Below are 14873 nucleotides of genomic sequence, written 5' to 3' on the forward strand. Positions count from 1 at the left end.
TCCATTGTCTGCACCTTTGCAGGGACTGTTGTCTCCACCTGGAGTTCCATTTTTCTTTTTTGTCCACCCAATTTGCTCCTACTCATCCTTTGAGAATGTATGTCAACTGCATCACTTCCGTAACAGTTTCCTCCTTCAACCCCAATTCCTACTCCTGCACCGACGGTCTCTTCGGTCTCTTCCTTCTCCTCATTCTAGTGAATCATCTACACACAAAACTGTGTCACATCACACCATGTTGTTGTTATTCGTTACGTTACCGCTTGACCACTGAGTACGCTAGAAGTTATTTGAGCACCAGAGTATCCTAGACAGTTCCCTATCCCAAACACTCAATTATTGTGCCTAGAAAAAAGATGTGCAAAAAATTGGTCCAATGACCAAATGGAGTGTTCCAATTTCCTAATCAGGTTGGGAGGCTGTACATTTTAAAAATAAAATCAGGATGGGGCGCCTGGGTGGCTCATTCGTTTAAGCGTCCGACTTCAGCTCAGGTCACAATCTCACGGTCCCTGAGTTCGAGCCCCGCGTCGGGCTCTGGGCTGATGGCTCGGAGCTTGGAGCCTGCTTCTGATTCTGTGTCTCCCTCTCTCTCTCTCTGCCCCTCCCCTGTTCATGCTCTGTCTCTCTCTGTCTCAAAAATAAATAAACGTTAAAAATAAAATCAGGAATCCCATTCAGTATGAAATCTGTGTAACAACCTATTTCAGCCTCTTCTAAATCTGTTAAAATAACAGTGAAGCTATAGAAAAATGAAAAAAAAAAAAGCTTTTTATCTTTAAAAGCTAAGGCTAACAGACAAGCCAACGACAGAATGTGATGGTGATCCCCACCAGCGATCTGATAGATATAACTGAACTAAAAATTAAGCATATCTAAGCCTCACATTGCTAGATTCTGTTTTGGGTTACACAGGATTTCTGGAAATAAAAAGCCGAAGCACTCCTGTCTGGAAGCCCACCCTCTTTACTCCCATACTGAGGAGACATAGGGGTTGCACTAGTAACAATAACATGCTAATGAATCTTCAACACTTTGGGCACTGACTTAAGATAGAAGATGAATTCTCCCATCCTCCTCTGCTTGAACATGTCTCAATGAGAGTCCCAGAAAACAAGCATGCAGGAAATAAAAGAAAGGTATGAGCTCCTCATAGGAGTGGGGGCTAACAGTAGCATGTTCTATTCATATAAATGCAATTCCCAGGAGTGAAATAAGCATAGTTTGTGTTCACGTGTGTATGTATGTAGGGGCAGGGCAGGGGTGGGGGTACAGCAGGAGGGCAAACAGAACAGACTTTCCAGTGCACACAAGTCCTTTTCTTCAGTGCAACTGAATAACAGAGGTCCAGGCAGAGAAAGAGGGTGAAGTTGCCTGTGTACTGAAGATTTCTCTTAGGAACCCATCCAGTCACCCTCCACATAGAGACCCAAAAAGCAGATGAAACCATCAAACAATGGGGTGTCCCCACTTATAGTTTATATATTTTGCCTATTGGTAAGCAGCGTGGCAGATTTCCTCTCATGAGAATGGGTAAAGATCATGAGACCAAAATGAGGTATACAAATGTTGTTTATCAAAAGTAAAAGGAGACGGGATCAAGAGGACTCGAAGAAAATCACAGCTCTGAGAATGAGCCACCGGCAAGCTTAGAAGCAAAAAATCACAAAGAAAGAACAAATGACAGCCAAAAAGCGGGGGGTGGGGGTGGGGGGGAGAAATTGATGAGATAAAAAGAGATATAAATGAAATAGGAAAAGACTAGCACAAATCTAAAATCTAAAATTTTATTTTGAAGAATATATATATATATATATATATATGTATATATATACATATATATATATATATAAAGTCAAGAAATTCTGGAAATTGGAGCATATAGAGGGGGGATTTACTGTACCAAATACTAATAAATTATTGTATTAAGTTGGATTCCTTTGGAAGTTGGCTCTGAGGTGGAGAATCATATGTAGGAATTTTACCAGGATATATACTTAAGATCAACCCCTGTGAAAGAGTTAAAAAGCAAGGAAAGAGGAGGAAAGAGGCACTGGCAGGTGCCTATAGCGTCTCCTTTCCCTGAGGGTGTAGCTGGAACAAAGATGGCCCCTCAAAGTTGCCCAAATGAAGACAAGGAGCCGGATCTTTATTCTCCTGTAATAGTTATGGAGTTCAACTTTTCACAGGAGGAGGCAGTTTAGCTTGGATGAGCAACTTTCTTTAACGGAGTGCTGTCCTAGGAAGTAAGTGGGGGGAATTAATACCTCAGTCTCTCAGGGGGATCTTGGTGGTGTCTCACAGTATCCACTGAACCCCAGAAAGAAAATAAGTGAAACACAGTGATACCGGATCTGTATTCCTAGAACTGAAGAAGATCTACGTACCTAGAATATGAATGCATATACAAATCCGGAATACAATAAAAGAATGTAGATAATTAGGAGAGGGGCACATGGGTAGCTCAGTCAGGTAAGTGTCCAACTCTTGATTTTGGCCCAGGTCATGAACTCATGGTTGATGAGATTGAGCTCTGAGTCAGGCTCTGCACTAACAGAGTGGGATTCTCTCTCTCCCTCTCTTTCAGTTCTTCCCCCCCCCCCCAAAATAAATGAATAAACTGAAAAAAAAAAAAGATTTGTAGGAGAAAGAATGGATTATTCAATAAATTTCAGGGTGACGGGATTCACAATTTTGACAAAATTAAAGTTATGCCTTTAATTTACCCTATATTGTTTAGGATATAGATCTGCTATATGAGATCTGAAAGAATCCAAGGACGTCAATATGATAGTTGTATATGATCATTTTGTAATCTGGGTGGAGGAAGTGCAGGGGTAGAATGGTGAATCTAATACATGAATTGCCCACTCTCTGCATGTTTCTAGACGTAGCACGAACATGTTGTGAGCAGCTAGGTGGAGGACGAAGAGAGGATAAAGGCCCTCCTTTTGAGAAAAGACCCTGAAATTGCATGTCACTTATGCCCGCATTTCATTGGCCAGGTCACACCCGCAAGAAGACTGAGAAATGTATTTCATTCTGAGTAGCTACGCATCTCGCCCAAACACAGGCCTTTTACTTCTACGTTGGAGAAAGTAAGCATCAATATTGGAGACTACCTCTGTCACAGGCACCAATTCCAGATGAATTAAACTTTTATTCAGAAAAAATGAAATGACAACCATTGGCAAAAGCTTATGCCAGGATGTGGGAAATAAATCCCCTCAAATATAGATATTAAAAATATCATTGTAACCAAGTCTGTTGATCTAGGACTTGCATTTCTAGTTATTTATCCTGAGGCATGAAACAAAGATGTGTGCAAACATTTAAGTGTAGTGGGTATCACAACATTATGATTATGAATAAAAAAATGAGAACAAGAGATTGTTCAATATTTGACAATATGAGATACATAAAATATTTTTATTTCTTTTGTCTTTATGTAGAGTTGGTTCAGCCGACAATGTACTACTATAAAGTAATTAAATATTTTGGTGCAAAGAATATTTGATGTAATGGAAAATACGCAACACATGTTACTGAATGAAAATTTTTCAAAGGGGTATGTATAACATGAAGCTGGATTTTTTAAAATGTTTATTTATTTATTTATTTTGGAAGAGAAACAGAGAGAGAGAGAGTGCACATAAACAGGGGAGGGGCAGAGAGAGAGAGAGGGAGAGAGAGAATCCCAAGCAGGGTGCAGGGTCCCAGCTGTCAGTGCAAAGCCCGACTTGGGGCTTGATTCCATGAACCGTGAGATCATGACCTGAGCCAAAACCAAGAGTTGGATGCTTAACTGATTGGGCCACCCGAGCACCCCAACATGATGCTGGTTTTTGAAAGAGCATGTACACATCTAGGAAAGCTAAAAAAGTGTAAGACAAAATGTTAATCACAATGTGCATCACTATTTACCTATATACTTTACCCAAACATGTATAAAGTATCACCTTGAAGATAAAAAATAAAATTCTTTAAAGAAATCGAGAGTCTAAAGTATTAGTAGGATGCATGAAGTGGAACACACAGCAGTCATGGGTGACTTCCGAGAGGATGGCACTCGACATGGCTCTGGAGGGCCCTTGAGGGACATATGGAATTTTTTTTATGTTTGGAAAAGGGAGGAGCATTTGTCATGGCGAAGTGACAAGGCAGAGTAAAGTTTGTTCAAGGAAGAGTGAGCAATTCAGCGTCTTGGAAGGATAAGCCTGGAAAGTCAGGCTGGAATGGGCTTACAAAGCGATATTAGGAAGCTTGAGCTCTTTCTCTTGGGATAATAAAGAGCCATGGAAGATGTCAGTTGGAGGGAGTCGTATGATTAGATTTGACTACTGAAATAGTCAAGGTGGATCGTTCCAGTCCCTCTCCTCCCCAACTGTGCCATCACTTCCTGGTAGATGGCCAGGAGAATCCTGGGGTTTTCAGCTTCCCTCTGGTTTCGGGAGCGCCTCACTTTGAAATTCATCATTGTACCTTGTGTTCTCCTAAAATTCATCTGTTGAAGCCTCATCCCCAATGTGATGATATTAGTAGTGTTTATAAGTCAGCCCGTTTGTGGTAATTTATTATAGCAGCCTCCGTGGACCAAGGCACACTTTGCTATTTGAATGTGTTTCTTTTTGCCAGGCGTATGCAGTGTTCTTCACCTCCCCAGCCCTCGTAACATTTATTTAATTTCTATTTCCACATATACTTTTGTATAAGTTTGTTAACGTGATTATATCAAATAAGCTTTCTTCACGCATTTTGATAACAAATTTTGTTCGTTCCATAGTTTTTTTTCCCATGTATACATAAATATGTATGAAGTTTTCCAAAAAAATGGGATCATATCACACTCGCTTTACTGAATATGCATTCCTTTTCTCATCAATAACTGGAACTATCCTCCAATTAACTGATACAATTCTAAGTCATTCTTTTAAAAAGTGCTCATCTTGTTTCTATGCAGTATATTTTCAGTCACTTTATCATCTACAGCTTTACTTTACTTTTTGTCTAGTTTTTCATCACCACAATGCAATAAACATTCTTACATATGTTTGCTTCTGTAGTATACCCTAAAAGCAAAGTTGCTGGGTCAAGTGTAGGTGTAATTATAATTGTAAGAGGAAGCGGCCAGAAGGGTTTTCAAAAAGGTTTAACGCTACATTTCTAATGGCCTTGGGAAAGAACACTCTGTTGTAGAGATCTTCACCAGTGATAAATATAATAGCTTTTCGGCATTATTGTTGCCAGCCCGATGGATATAAAATGATATCTTATTATTTTTATTTGCATTTCTCTGGCCACTAGTGAATAGCTGGTGTGGTGCTCTTGTCTATTGGAGCTGTACTTCAAGAGTTATTATTTATACCCTGCTTTCCAAATCTTCGTCCCTTCATAATCTTTTTTGATATAGGGCCAGCTGACTGGTCAATTTAAATTCTTCCTGGCCTCTGTTGACACAGTGTCCCTGAGTACTGTTAGAATTCACATTTTAAAACATGAACTGACTCCTCTGTACGAGTGTCTCCCTCGAGAGACTTAGTATGCCTTACCCAAGCCAGATAACCTCTAGGCAGGAGGAATTGGGAAGTTCACTCACATCCCTCTTCTGGGGAAAAATGGGTGTGAACAGTACACAAATCCCTAACTCCTAAAACGCCTAAATGAGTTCAGTGCCTTATCGAGAAATGCAGGTCTGCAGCTGTGGGATAAGGCCTCTGCGTGTCAAACACCACCTTTGAAAACATGAACTACCTTGCAAATAAAGCATTCTCTGGGCATAACAGGATTTCAGAATGACAGATGTGACTCTGGGCGGTCTTGAAGGATACTCTGGGAGGGTGGTATGTTTCTCTCTCATTGATTGCTCAGTGTCTGTGCTCACCATTCTAATCTATTCCAGCCAGCTGCATGCAGCAGATTATTACCTAGTCAATGTGGAACACGGCCAACCGCTGGGGAGGCATCGGACATTATGCCATCATGTCAAGCAGTCGCCAAGACCAGCCCTTTCCCCTGGAGCCCGTTAACAATTAGAATGTTGTGGATTGCTCCGTCTTCTTGTCACTACAGTAAAAAAAAATCGAGAGAACTCAGCCTTGCTGTTTATGACTAACATCATCTGGGTTGCGAGGGGACTAAAGCCCAGCAGGAATTCTCTGCTTCCAGATGTCCCCCACCCCCCCGCCCAAATATCCCTCTGCCCACCACATCCTCATCCAGGGTTAACTGAGAGCACAGCCTGCTCCAACTAGTTATAACCTGTTTGCTCCAAAATGATTTAAAAGAGAGAGAGAGAGAGAGAGAGACCTCTCTGCTTCCTTTTTAAGGTAGTAATCTCTTTGATACCAAAATAATTACATAACCATACACATTAAAGAGGAAAAGACCATCCCTGTACATGTGACAGGTCCCCAAATCACATCAAGAAGGATTTAATGACTTGCCAATTACAGGTTAGCCAATGTCAGGATCAAGACCCTGACATGTGTACCCTGACTATAACATGAGAATTAGAATGTTCACGGAGGATTTTCAGGGAACGTGTGGAACCCCTAGAATTGTGTGAAAACTGTGTCTTCTTTTTTGGTGGGCAGGAGTCCATGGTTTTTATCAGATTCTCAAATGGCTCCCAGGTCGAAAGTGACTTAATAAGAGTTACAATTCCAGGGGAAGCTCAAGTCCTCACTCCAGTGGCCAGGAGGGACTCTCATAAGGATCGGACCAAGTTAGAAACTTCGAAGATATACAATAGGACCCAGGCAGCAGAATGAAGAGAACTTTTGGTGGAGAAGCAAAGATGGTGATTCTCTTACAACTTTAGGATCTATTCTCTATGTGCTGTTTTCTCATGAGGCAGATGCGATCACGTGGAGCTCTGAGTGTCCTCTGTTTGGGACTCTCCTTCATTCTTTGATGGCTGAGGGACTCTATGATCAGGCTTAGGGCATGGAACCCTGGACAAATGGACTCAACCGATTCTGCTCAAGGCTTCTCCGGCCCTTGCCAACTGTCATTATCTTTGGTGAGGAGGAGCCAGAGGACCAGCTAGAACAGAGGGCAGAGCTGATTGGACACTTCTCCAGACCTTCCTTGACCCAAAAAGAGTAGCAGGAGCTGAGGCTCCCATGCTGTTCAGCTCAATTTGCCAGAGTGAGAGACCAGACCTGAGGTTCACGTAAGAGCCTGATTAGTAATAAGCCTAATAAGTAATAAGACATTTACCTGGAGGGGCCACTCTGTGCAGCTGTCAGAGGCCCATCTCAGGAATAAGAGGCTCCATGGAGATACAGAACCTGGAGACTGGCCACATCTGACATGACTAATGTCATTTACTATTGATTATCCATGCATCTAACTGCATTCAGGCTTCCAAAAGACATCACCAGTGGGTCGTGTCGGGGAAAGGCAAGCTCATTTTAGTAGCCATGCCAAGGAAACTAGATTTGCAAAGTAGGTCTGACGTACATTGACCAGCATACTTTTAAACACATACATGTATATGTGTATATACATAGGCACACGTTTGCCTATGCAGGTGTAAAACACTTGCCTACGGTGAATAGAAATGATTTTGAACAACCACTTCTCTTAGATGATCCACACCACGGGTGCTCTTCAAAAATGCAAATACGGAGGAAACAGAGACCATCTTTATACTCTCCTCTCCTATTATTTGTGGCTTAATGTTCAAACACCTGGCATGTCCGAGAACAATGTGTTACCTTCTTCCAGTAACCAGCAAACTGTATCTACTGCTCATCCTGGACTAAATCTCAGGGATCTCATGCAGGGTATAGCTCCAGCTCCAGCTGGCTTTTGTTTCAAAGCTATTGCATCAATGTCCTGAGCCCTAAAAGATTCATTTATTCCGTAAGTATTTATTAAGGGTTCACTTTGTGACAGTCCCTGCTCTGAGACCTGGAGGCACAGAAAACTAAAACCACTGCCTTTTTCAGAGATTGCATCTTGGTCTTAGGAGACAAGCAAATAAAACATGCGAGATGGTGATCACACTATGGGAGAAAGAGAGGGATGGGGCTGCAGAAGTGGGGCGGGGAGGGTGTGTGCATGTCATTTAAGATAGAAAGCCTCAGGGGCGCCTGGGTGGCTCAGTCGTTTAAGCGTCCAATTTTGGCTCAGGTTATGATCTCACAGTTCATGGGTTCGAGCCCCGTGTTAGGCTCTGCACTGACAGCTCAGAGCCTGGAGCCTGCTAAAGATTCTGTGTCTCCCTCTCTCTCTGCCCCTCCCCTGCTCATGCTCTGTCTTTCTCTGTGTCTCAAAAATAAATAAATGTTAAAAAAAAAAAAAAGATAGAAAGCCTCTTTGAAAAGGAGACATTTGAGCAAAGATCTGTCGGAGGTGAGAGTGTACCATGTGGCTGTCTAGGAGGAAAGAGCTCTAGGCCGAAGGAACTGCAAATGCAAAGGTCCTGGGGTAGGAACCTGCTTGGAGGCCAGTGTGGCTGGAGCACAGTGACTGGAAGGTCAAAGAAGTGGCAGTGAGCCATGACCTGACACCCAGGAGTGGAATCTGACTCTGATGTTTTATTTGATTAGTTGTTTCTTTTTTCTGAGTTGCTGAACAAATACCTACACTGTTTTTTGTTTTTGTTTTTTTTTAAGAATTTAAACTTGACAAAGGTCATTTCTGGAAAAAAGGTTCTATGATGTTTCCTTCATAATCTCTCTCTGTTTTGTTTTGTTTTGTTTTTCCCAATTCTTGTTTCTCTCAGACCTTCTTTAGCTCTCTAGCTGTCCATGCTTTTGTTGCATGGCTTCAAGTTTCTACCTTCCAAAAAAGAAAAAAGATTTCCACCTTCAAACTCAAAAGCAGGTGAGACCCGGCAGCACCTGTATGTCAATGAACCAGACCCACGAAATACATGCAGCGAGAGAAAAGCACCAGTCTTTGGCCCACTGTCAGGTCACTGGGGAAGAAGCCCTGGGACCAAGGTGGTCATGGCTCCAGGCACAGCCCAGCCCAGGATCCTGTCTCTGGCATCATGAGAAGGACCTGTTGGCTTGTGTTTGCTGCCTGCTGCTGCTCCCCATATCAGGCGGCCACAAATAGGATAGGATATCAGCCCTGCCACAATTTCCTGGCTTCGTTTCTAGCCTTGGTAGGATTCCAATAGGCTCACTGCCCATCTGCCTCCAAATCCACTTGCCCCCCTTCCCCACGTCCTTGTAAACGTTGGCCACTGGTTGACTACCACCATCCCCTGTGTCAGTTACCTAGTGGCGACCCTGGGTGGTCATGACTGTGTTGCTCTTCCTCCTAATTACAATTTTGTTGTTTTTTTAAAGTTTTTATTTACATTCCAGTTAATTAACATACAGTGTAATATTAGTTTCAGGTGTACAGTATAGTGATTCAAAATTTCCATATATCACCCAATGCTTATCACAACAAGTGCACTCCTTCATCCCCATCACCTGTCCACCATCCTCCACCCACCTCCCCCATCAATTTGTTGTCTATAGTTAAGAGTCTATTTCTTGGTTTGCCTCCCTCTCTCTCCCCCACCCTTGCTTGCTTGTCTTATTTCTTAAATTCCATCTCTGAGTGAAATCATATTTGTCTTCCTCTGACCTATTTATTTCAGCATAACATTCTCTAGCTCCATCCACGGCCTTGCAAATGGCAAGATTTCATTCTTTTTATGGCTGGGTAACACTTCATTGTGCGCACACACACACACACACACACACACATATCTTTATTCATTCATCAGTTTCTACACTTGGGCTGTTTCCATATCTTGGCTATTGCAGATAAGGCTGCTATAAACATTGCGGTGCTTGAATTCCTGTGAATTAGTATTTCTGTATTCTTTAGGTATATACCTAGTAGTGCAATTGCTGGATCGCAGGGTAGTTCTATTTTTAACTTTTGGAGAAACCTCCATAGTTTTCCACAGTGGCTGCACCAGTTTGCATTCCCATCAACAGTGCAAGGGAGTTCCCCTTTCTTCAAGTTCTTGCCAACACCTGTTTCTTGTGTTTTTCATTCTAGCCATCTGACAGGTGTGAGGTGGTACCTCAGTGTGGTTTTGATTTGTATTTCCCTGGTGATGAGTGATGTGGAGCATCTTTTCATGTGTCTGTTGGCCATCCGGATGTCTTGTTTGGAAAAGTGTCTATTCATTCATGTCTTCTGCCAATTTTTTAATTGGATTATTCATCTTGTGGGTGTTGAGTTTTATATATTATTTATATATTTTGTATACTAACCCTACCAGATATGCCATTTGCAAATATCTGCTCCCATTCCACAGGTTGCCTTTTAATTTTGTTGGTTATTTTCTTTGCTGTGTGGAAGCTTTTTATTTTGATGAAGTCCCAGTTGTTTACTTTTGCTTTTGTTTCCCTTGACTCAGGAGACTTATCTAGAAAGAAGTTGCTATGGCCAATGTCAAAGAGGTTACTGCTTGTGTTCTCCCCTAGGATTAAAAAACATTTTTTTTTAATGTTTATTTATTTTTGAGAGAGAGGGTGTGTGTGTGAGCAGGGGAGGGGCAGAGAGAGAGGGAGACACGGAATCCAAAGCGGGCTCCAGGCTCTGAGCTGTCAGCACAGAGCCCGACACGGGGCCTGGACCCATGAACTGTGAGATCATGACCTGAGCCAAAGTTGGGTGCTCAATCGATTGAGTCACCCAGGCGCCCCTCCTCTAAGATTTTTATAACCTCAAACTATTTCAAAAAATAGAAAAGAAAGGAAAACCTCCAAATTCATTCTATGAGGCCAGTAAATTCATTCTAAGACTCCACTAAAAAAAAAACCCCACAGGCCAATATCCCTGATGAACATGATGTAGAAATTCTCAATAAAACACTAGCAAACTGAACCCAACAATACATTAAAAAAAAAAACAAAAACATTCATCATAGTCAAGTGGGATTTATTCCTGGGTTGCAAGGGTGGTTCAGTGTTCATAAATCAATCAACATCATATGCCGCATTAATAGAAGAAAGGATAAGAACCATATGATCATTTCGATAGCTGCAAAAACAGTATTTGACAAAGTACACCATCTGTTCATGATAAAAATCCTCAACGAAGTAGGTTTAGAGGAACAAACCTCAATATGATAAAGACCATCTATGAAAAACCCACAGCTAATATCATCTCAGTGGGGAAAAACTGAAATTTTCCTCTACAGTCAGGTACAAGTCAGGGATGTCCACTCACACCACTGTTATTTAACATAACTAGAAGTCCTAGCCACACGATCAGACCAGAAGAAGAAATAAAAGGCATCCAAATTGGCAAGGAAGAAGTAAAACTTTCACTATTTGCAGATGACATGATATTCTATATAGAAAACCTGAAAGACTCCACCAAAAAACTACTACAACTGATCATCGAATTCACCAAAATCTCAGGATGCAAAATCAATGTACAGAAATCCGTTGCATTTCTACACAGCAATAATGAAGCAGCAGAAAGAGAAATTAAGGAATCGATCCCATTTACGATTGCACCGAAACCCATAAGATACCTAGAAATGAACTAACCAAAGAGGTGAAAGGCCTGTACCCCAATTAAAATTTGAATCTATCCACTGATCTCACCCTCCTCTGCTGTGAGCCTTGTCTGGTCATTGCCATTCTAGCCAAGTGACTCACGCGGCCTCCAGCTGTCCTGCCTGATCCATTCCCTGCAGAATAGTGAGATGATCTTTCTAAAGGGCAAATCTGATTGTATCACTCTTCTGGGTAACTTAGGATAAAACCCAAAATTCTTCATATGACCAGCAAGGGCCCTGTGTGATATTTTTCCCTTACCTGCTTCTAGAGCTTAACATGGCTCACCTGTCTCCCTGTTTGCTAAGCTCGAGCCATTCTGCCTTTTTTTTTTTTTTTAGTTCCCAAACATACCCAGTTACTTCCCAATGAGACTACATGTGTCGAATCTTCTACCTGAAGCACGCTTTCCTGTGCCTTTCTCTCCTCAGTAACTCCTACCCACCTGTGCATCTTAGCAAGTATAGTTCTTCCTGGGAACAGCCTTCCTCACACTCGACTAAGTTAGATGCCCCCTCCTATATGGCATTTCTGCACCCAGAACTTTTATTGTACGGCACTAGGCAAAATGGTCATTGATTTCTTTTTTTTTTTTAATTAATTTATTTAAATTCAAGTTAGTTAACATGCAGTGTAGTATTGGTTTCAGGAGTAGAACTTACATAAAACACCCAGTGCTCATCCCGACAAGTGCCCTCCTTAATGCCCGTTACCCATTTAGCCAATCTCCCCACCTACCACCCCTCCAGCAACCTTCAGTTTGCTGTCTGTATTTAAAAGTCTCTTATGGTTTGCTTCCCTCTCTGTTTTTGTCTTATTTTTCTTATGTTATTGTTTATTTATTGTTTGGACTATGAATCTCGCGATGTCAAGGAATTGCTCTTTCCTTTTACCTTGTGTTCTCAGCTCCTGTTTTTTAAAAAAAAAATTGTATTGTTGTACGGAAACCAATTTGACAATAAATTTCATATATTGGAAAAAAAAATTGTACTCATGAAACTTGTTGAAAATGGTAAGGCAGACATTTTTCAGGGGGACTGGTACAATGGAGTTTTGTAGTAGAGGAAAGATTGGGCTCAACTCTGAACATGAACACAGGCGGCGGGGAATTACGGCTAAGTAGCAAGGCAGGGGGCAGTGAATAGAGCATCACTGAGAGGCAATATCAGAGCTGGGGGATTATTGCTAGACCAAAGCAACAAGGTTCTTGCAAGAACACAGAGTTGAGGAATCTGATCAGATTTGTAGGAATCTGATCCTACATTGACCCTGTAGGATTCTTATCTGCCCAGGACAGAGCCCAAGTTTGGGTCTTCAGGATTTAGCAAGCCTGACTAGGGCTGGGTCACGCCTAGCACAGTGCCTAGGGCATAGTAGGTGGTCTCTCTCTCTCTCTCTCTCTCTCTATATATATATATATATATAGTGAATTAAGTGCCTATCTGTTGGTGTAGAAGTGAGTGTGATTAACAAAGCTGTCAATTCTAATTTTACCCCTAACATGATCTTACAGTCAAGCTCTTCTCAAAAACTGAAAAATGAGTTTAGTAATTTAAAATGCCTTTCACTGTATCTGAAGTTGAATTTTTTTGAGTTCATTTTGCTATGTAGCAGAATAAAGGGCCTTGAAAAAGTACAGCTTTCCCACAATAGATACATAATTCTCCAAGTGATTTTAGAAAGCATAGCTATAGATTTAGCAAGCACCATTTTGTTGCAGAATAATATTATTTATACCATGTACCAAACCAGACAGTTTCTTTCTTTAAAGCCAGTAGGAAAGGTTGCAAGCATCTAATGGAAAACGTGAAATATTAGCAACTGTTTCATTAGTCATTTGGACAGTCTAGTCAGCTTGGATGCTGGTTACTGTGCCCAATAAATAAGAAAGTAATTCCTCTTCCTACTTAAAATCATGGCTACAAATTTTAAAATTATTTCACGGTGTGTAGACAACCAAGTTATGCAGCAAATGTATTACTATAAAGACACAGGAGGCCTTAAACTAATTCTCCAAACAAAGCACATTAGATCAGATAGATTCTGGATATTTTCTGTTTTGTTTTGCTTCTGGCCCCTATTTCAAGCCTTAAACAGCTCTGGGCCACACAGCGGGGTTGGTACTCCTTGCGGCTACCAAAATCAATGGAAGGTCAACTGATTTACCTTGCACTCGAGTGGATAACCTGCCGAGTGACCTTTTGTGAATCAAAATGTGATTCCTTCAAAGACTCTGATCTCTTTCCAAAAATAAAAAGATTTTTTTTTTTTTTTTGGCAAGAGAACTATTTATGACTTTTATGTGCAGAAAGACAACAGTGTCCACTTAGCCCAGTCTTCGCGTTTTCCTGATTGGCGATGCGAGCCACCGACTTTGGACCCGGGACACTGCCTGCTCCGTGATGGCGGATATCATCATATCTGTCATTGTCATCGGTCCTGCTGGCTTCCGCCAGCTTCGCCAGAGCTCCTTTGTCTTTGGAGTTAACCTGTGTGAAGGACAGCAGTGGTGCAGGTCTTCCTGTGGACCAGACACCCCAGCCTGCACTTTCCCTTGATGAGGTAGTAGGGAGCCCCCTTCTTAGGACACAGGGCAGGCAGGAAGACCACAGGCTCAACGGGATCCACACCATGTGCAATCACTACCGGCTGAGCTTTCTTGTCCACCAAGGTGGTGACGGTATTAACCCCAGCTCAAAGGACATGTGACCCGTTACTGGTGTAAGAAGTGAGACGATTCATGTTCAGATATACCAAACAAATGCAGTGCTGTCTAGTTAACAATAGATTTACAACCTGTTGGAAATATGTAGGAGACTCCCCCACCAATGGAGTCCCAAACCCTTAGACACTTCACTTCCTGGTTCTTCTTCCCCGCCCCATTTTGCGGACTTACTTTCCCAGGCTTTGCAATGAGCATGCGCCAAAGAACTGAAGTCTCTGCATCTCCTCCAGGAATGTACTTTTTTGTACCTTTGAACATACTCAGCCAATGAGGAATCTGGGAAGGGACTTGCACACTAGGGGATAAATTGCCTGTTGTGGCTGCCGGGAGTGTGCCTGTCCATCAAACACTCACTCTTGGAAGAACATTGATTAAAGCCTCACCTCAAAGGGCTCTGAGTCTCCACCTCCCTCCTTTGATTGGGTCAGTGGGCTTATATTTCATAGTAGGGACATCTGCTTTGCCAGCAGCTTTTTTCTCTGCCCTGGGCCAACAATCTCTGCTGCTTCTCTTGCTTTGTCCTTGGTCTGTATTTGTGGGCCAGCTTAAGCTGAGTAGCTGTTGGGCGGTCCAAGGCCAAGGTCCTGGATGGACTGGTCAATAGAGGGAGGCACTTT

General features: G+C 42.0%; 1 long non-coding RNA gene across 1 annotated transcript; it reads left to right on the top strand.

The window, feature by feature from the left end:
* The first annotated feature begins 2757 nt into the window (after nucleotides 1-2757).
* On the top strand, nucleotides 2758-6047 carry LOC131506552 (uncharacterized). Its single transcript, XR_009259022.1, has 3 exons — nucleotides 2758-3098; nucleotides 3453-3568; nucleotides 5900-6047. It is a non-coding gene; the product is annotated as an uncharacterized LOC131506552 (long non-coding RNA).
* The last annotated feature ends 8826 nt before the right edge of the window (nucleotides 6048-14873 follow it).

The sequence above is a fragment of the Neofelis nebulosa genome, chromosome 3, assembly GCF_028018385.1.
Source record: "Neofelis nebulosa isolate mNeoNeb1 chromosome 3, mNeoNeb1.pri, whole genome shotgun sequence".
NCBI classification, from domain to species: domain Eukaryota; kingdom Metazoa; phylum Chordata; class Mammalia; order Carnivora; family Felidae; genus Neofelis; species Neofelis nebulosa.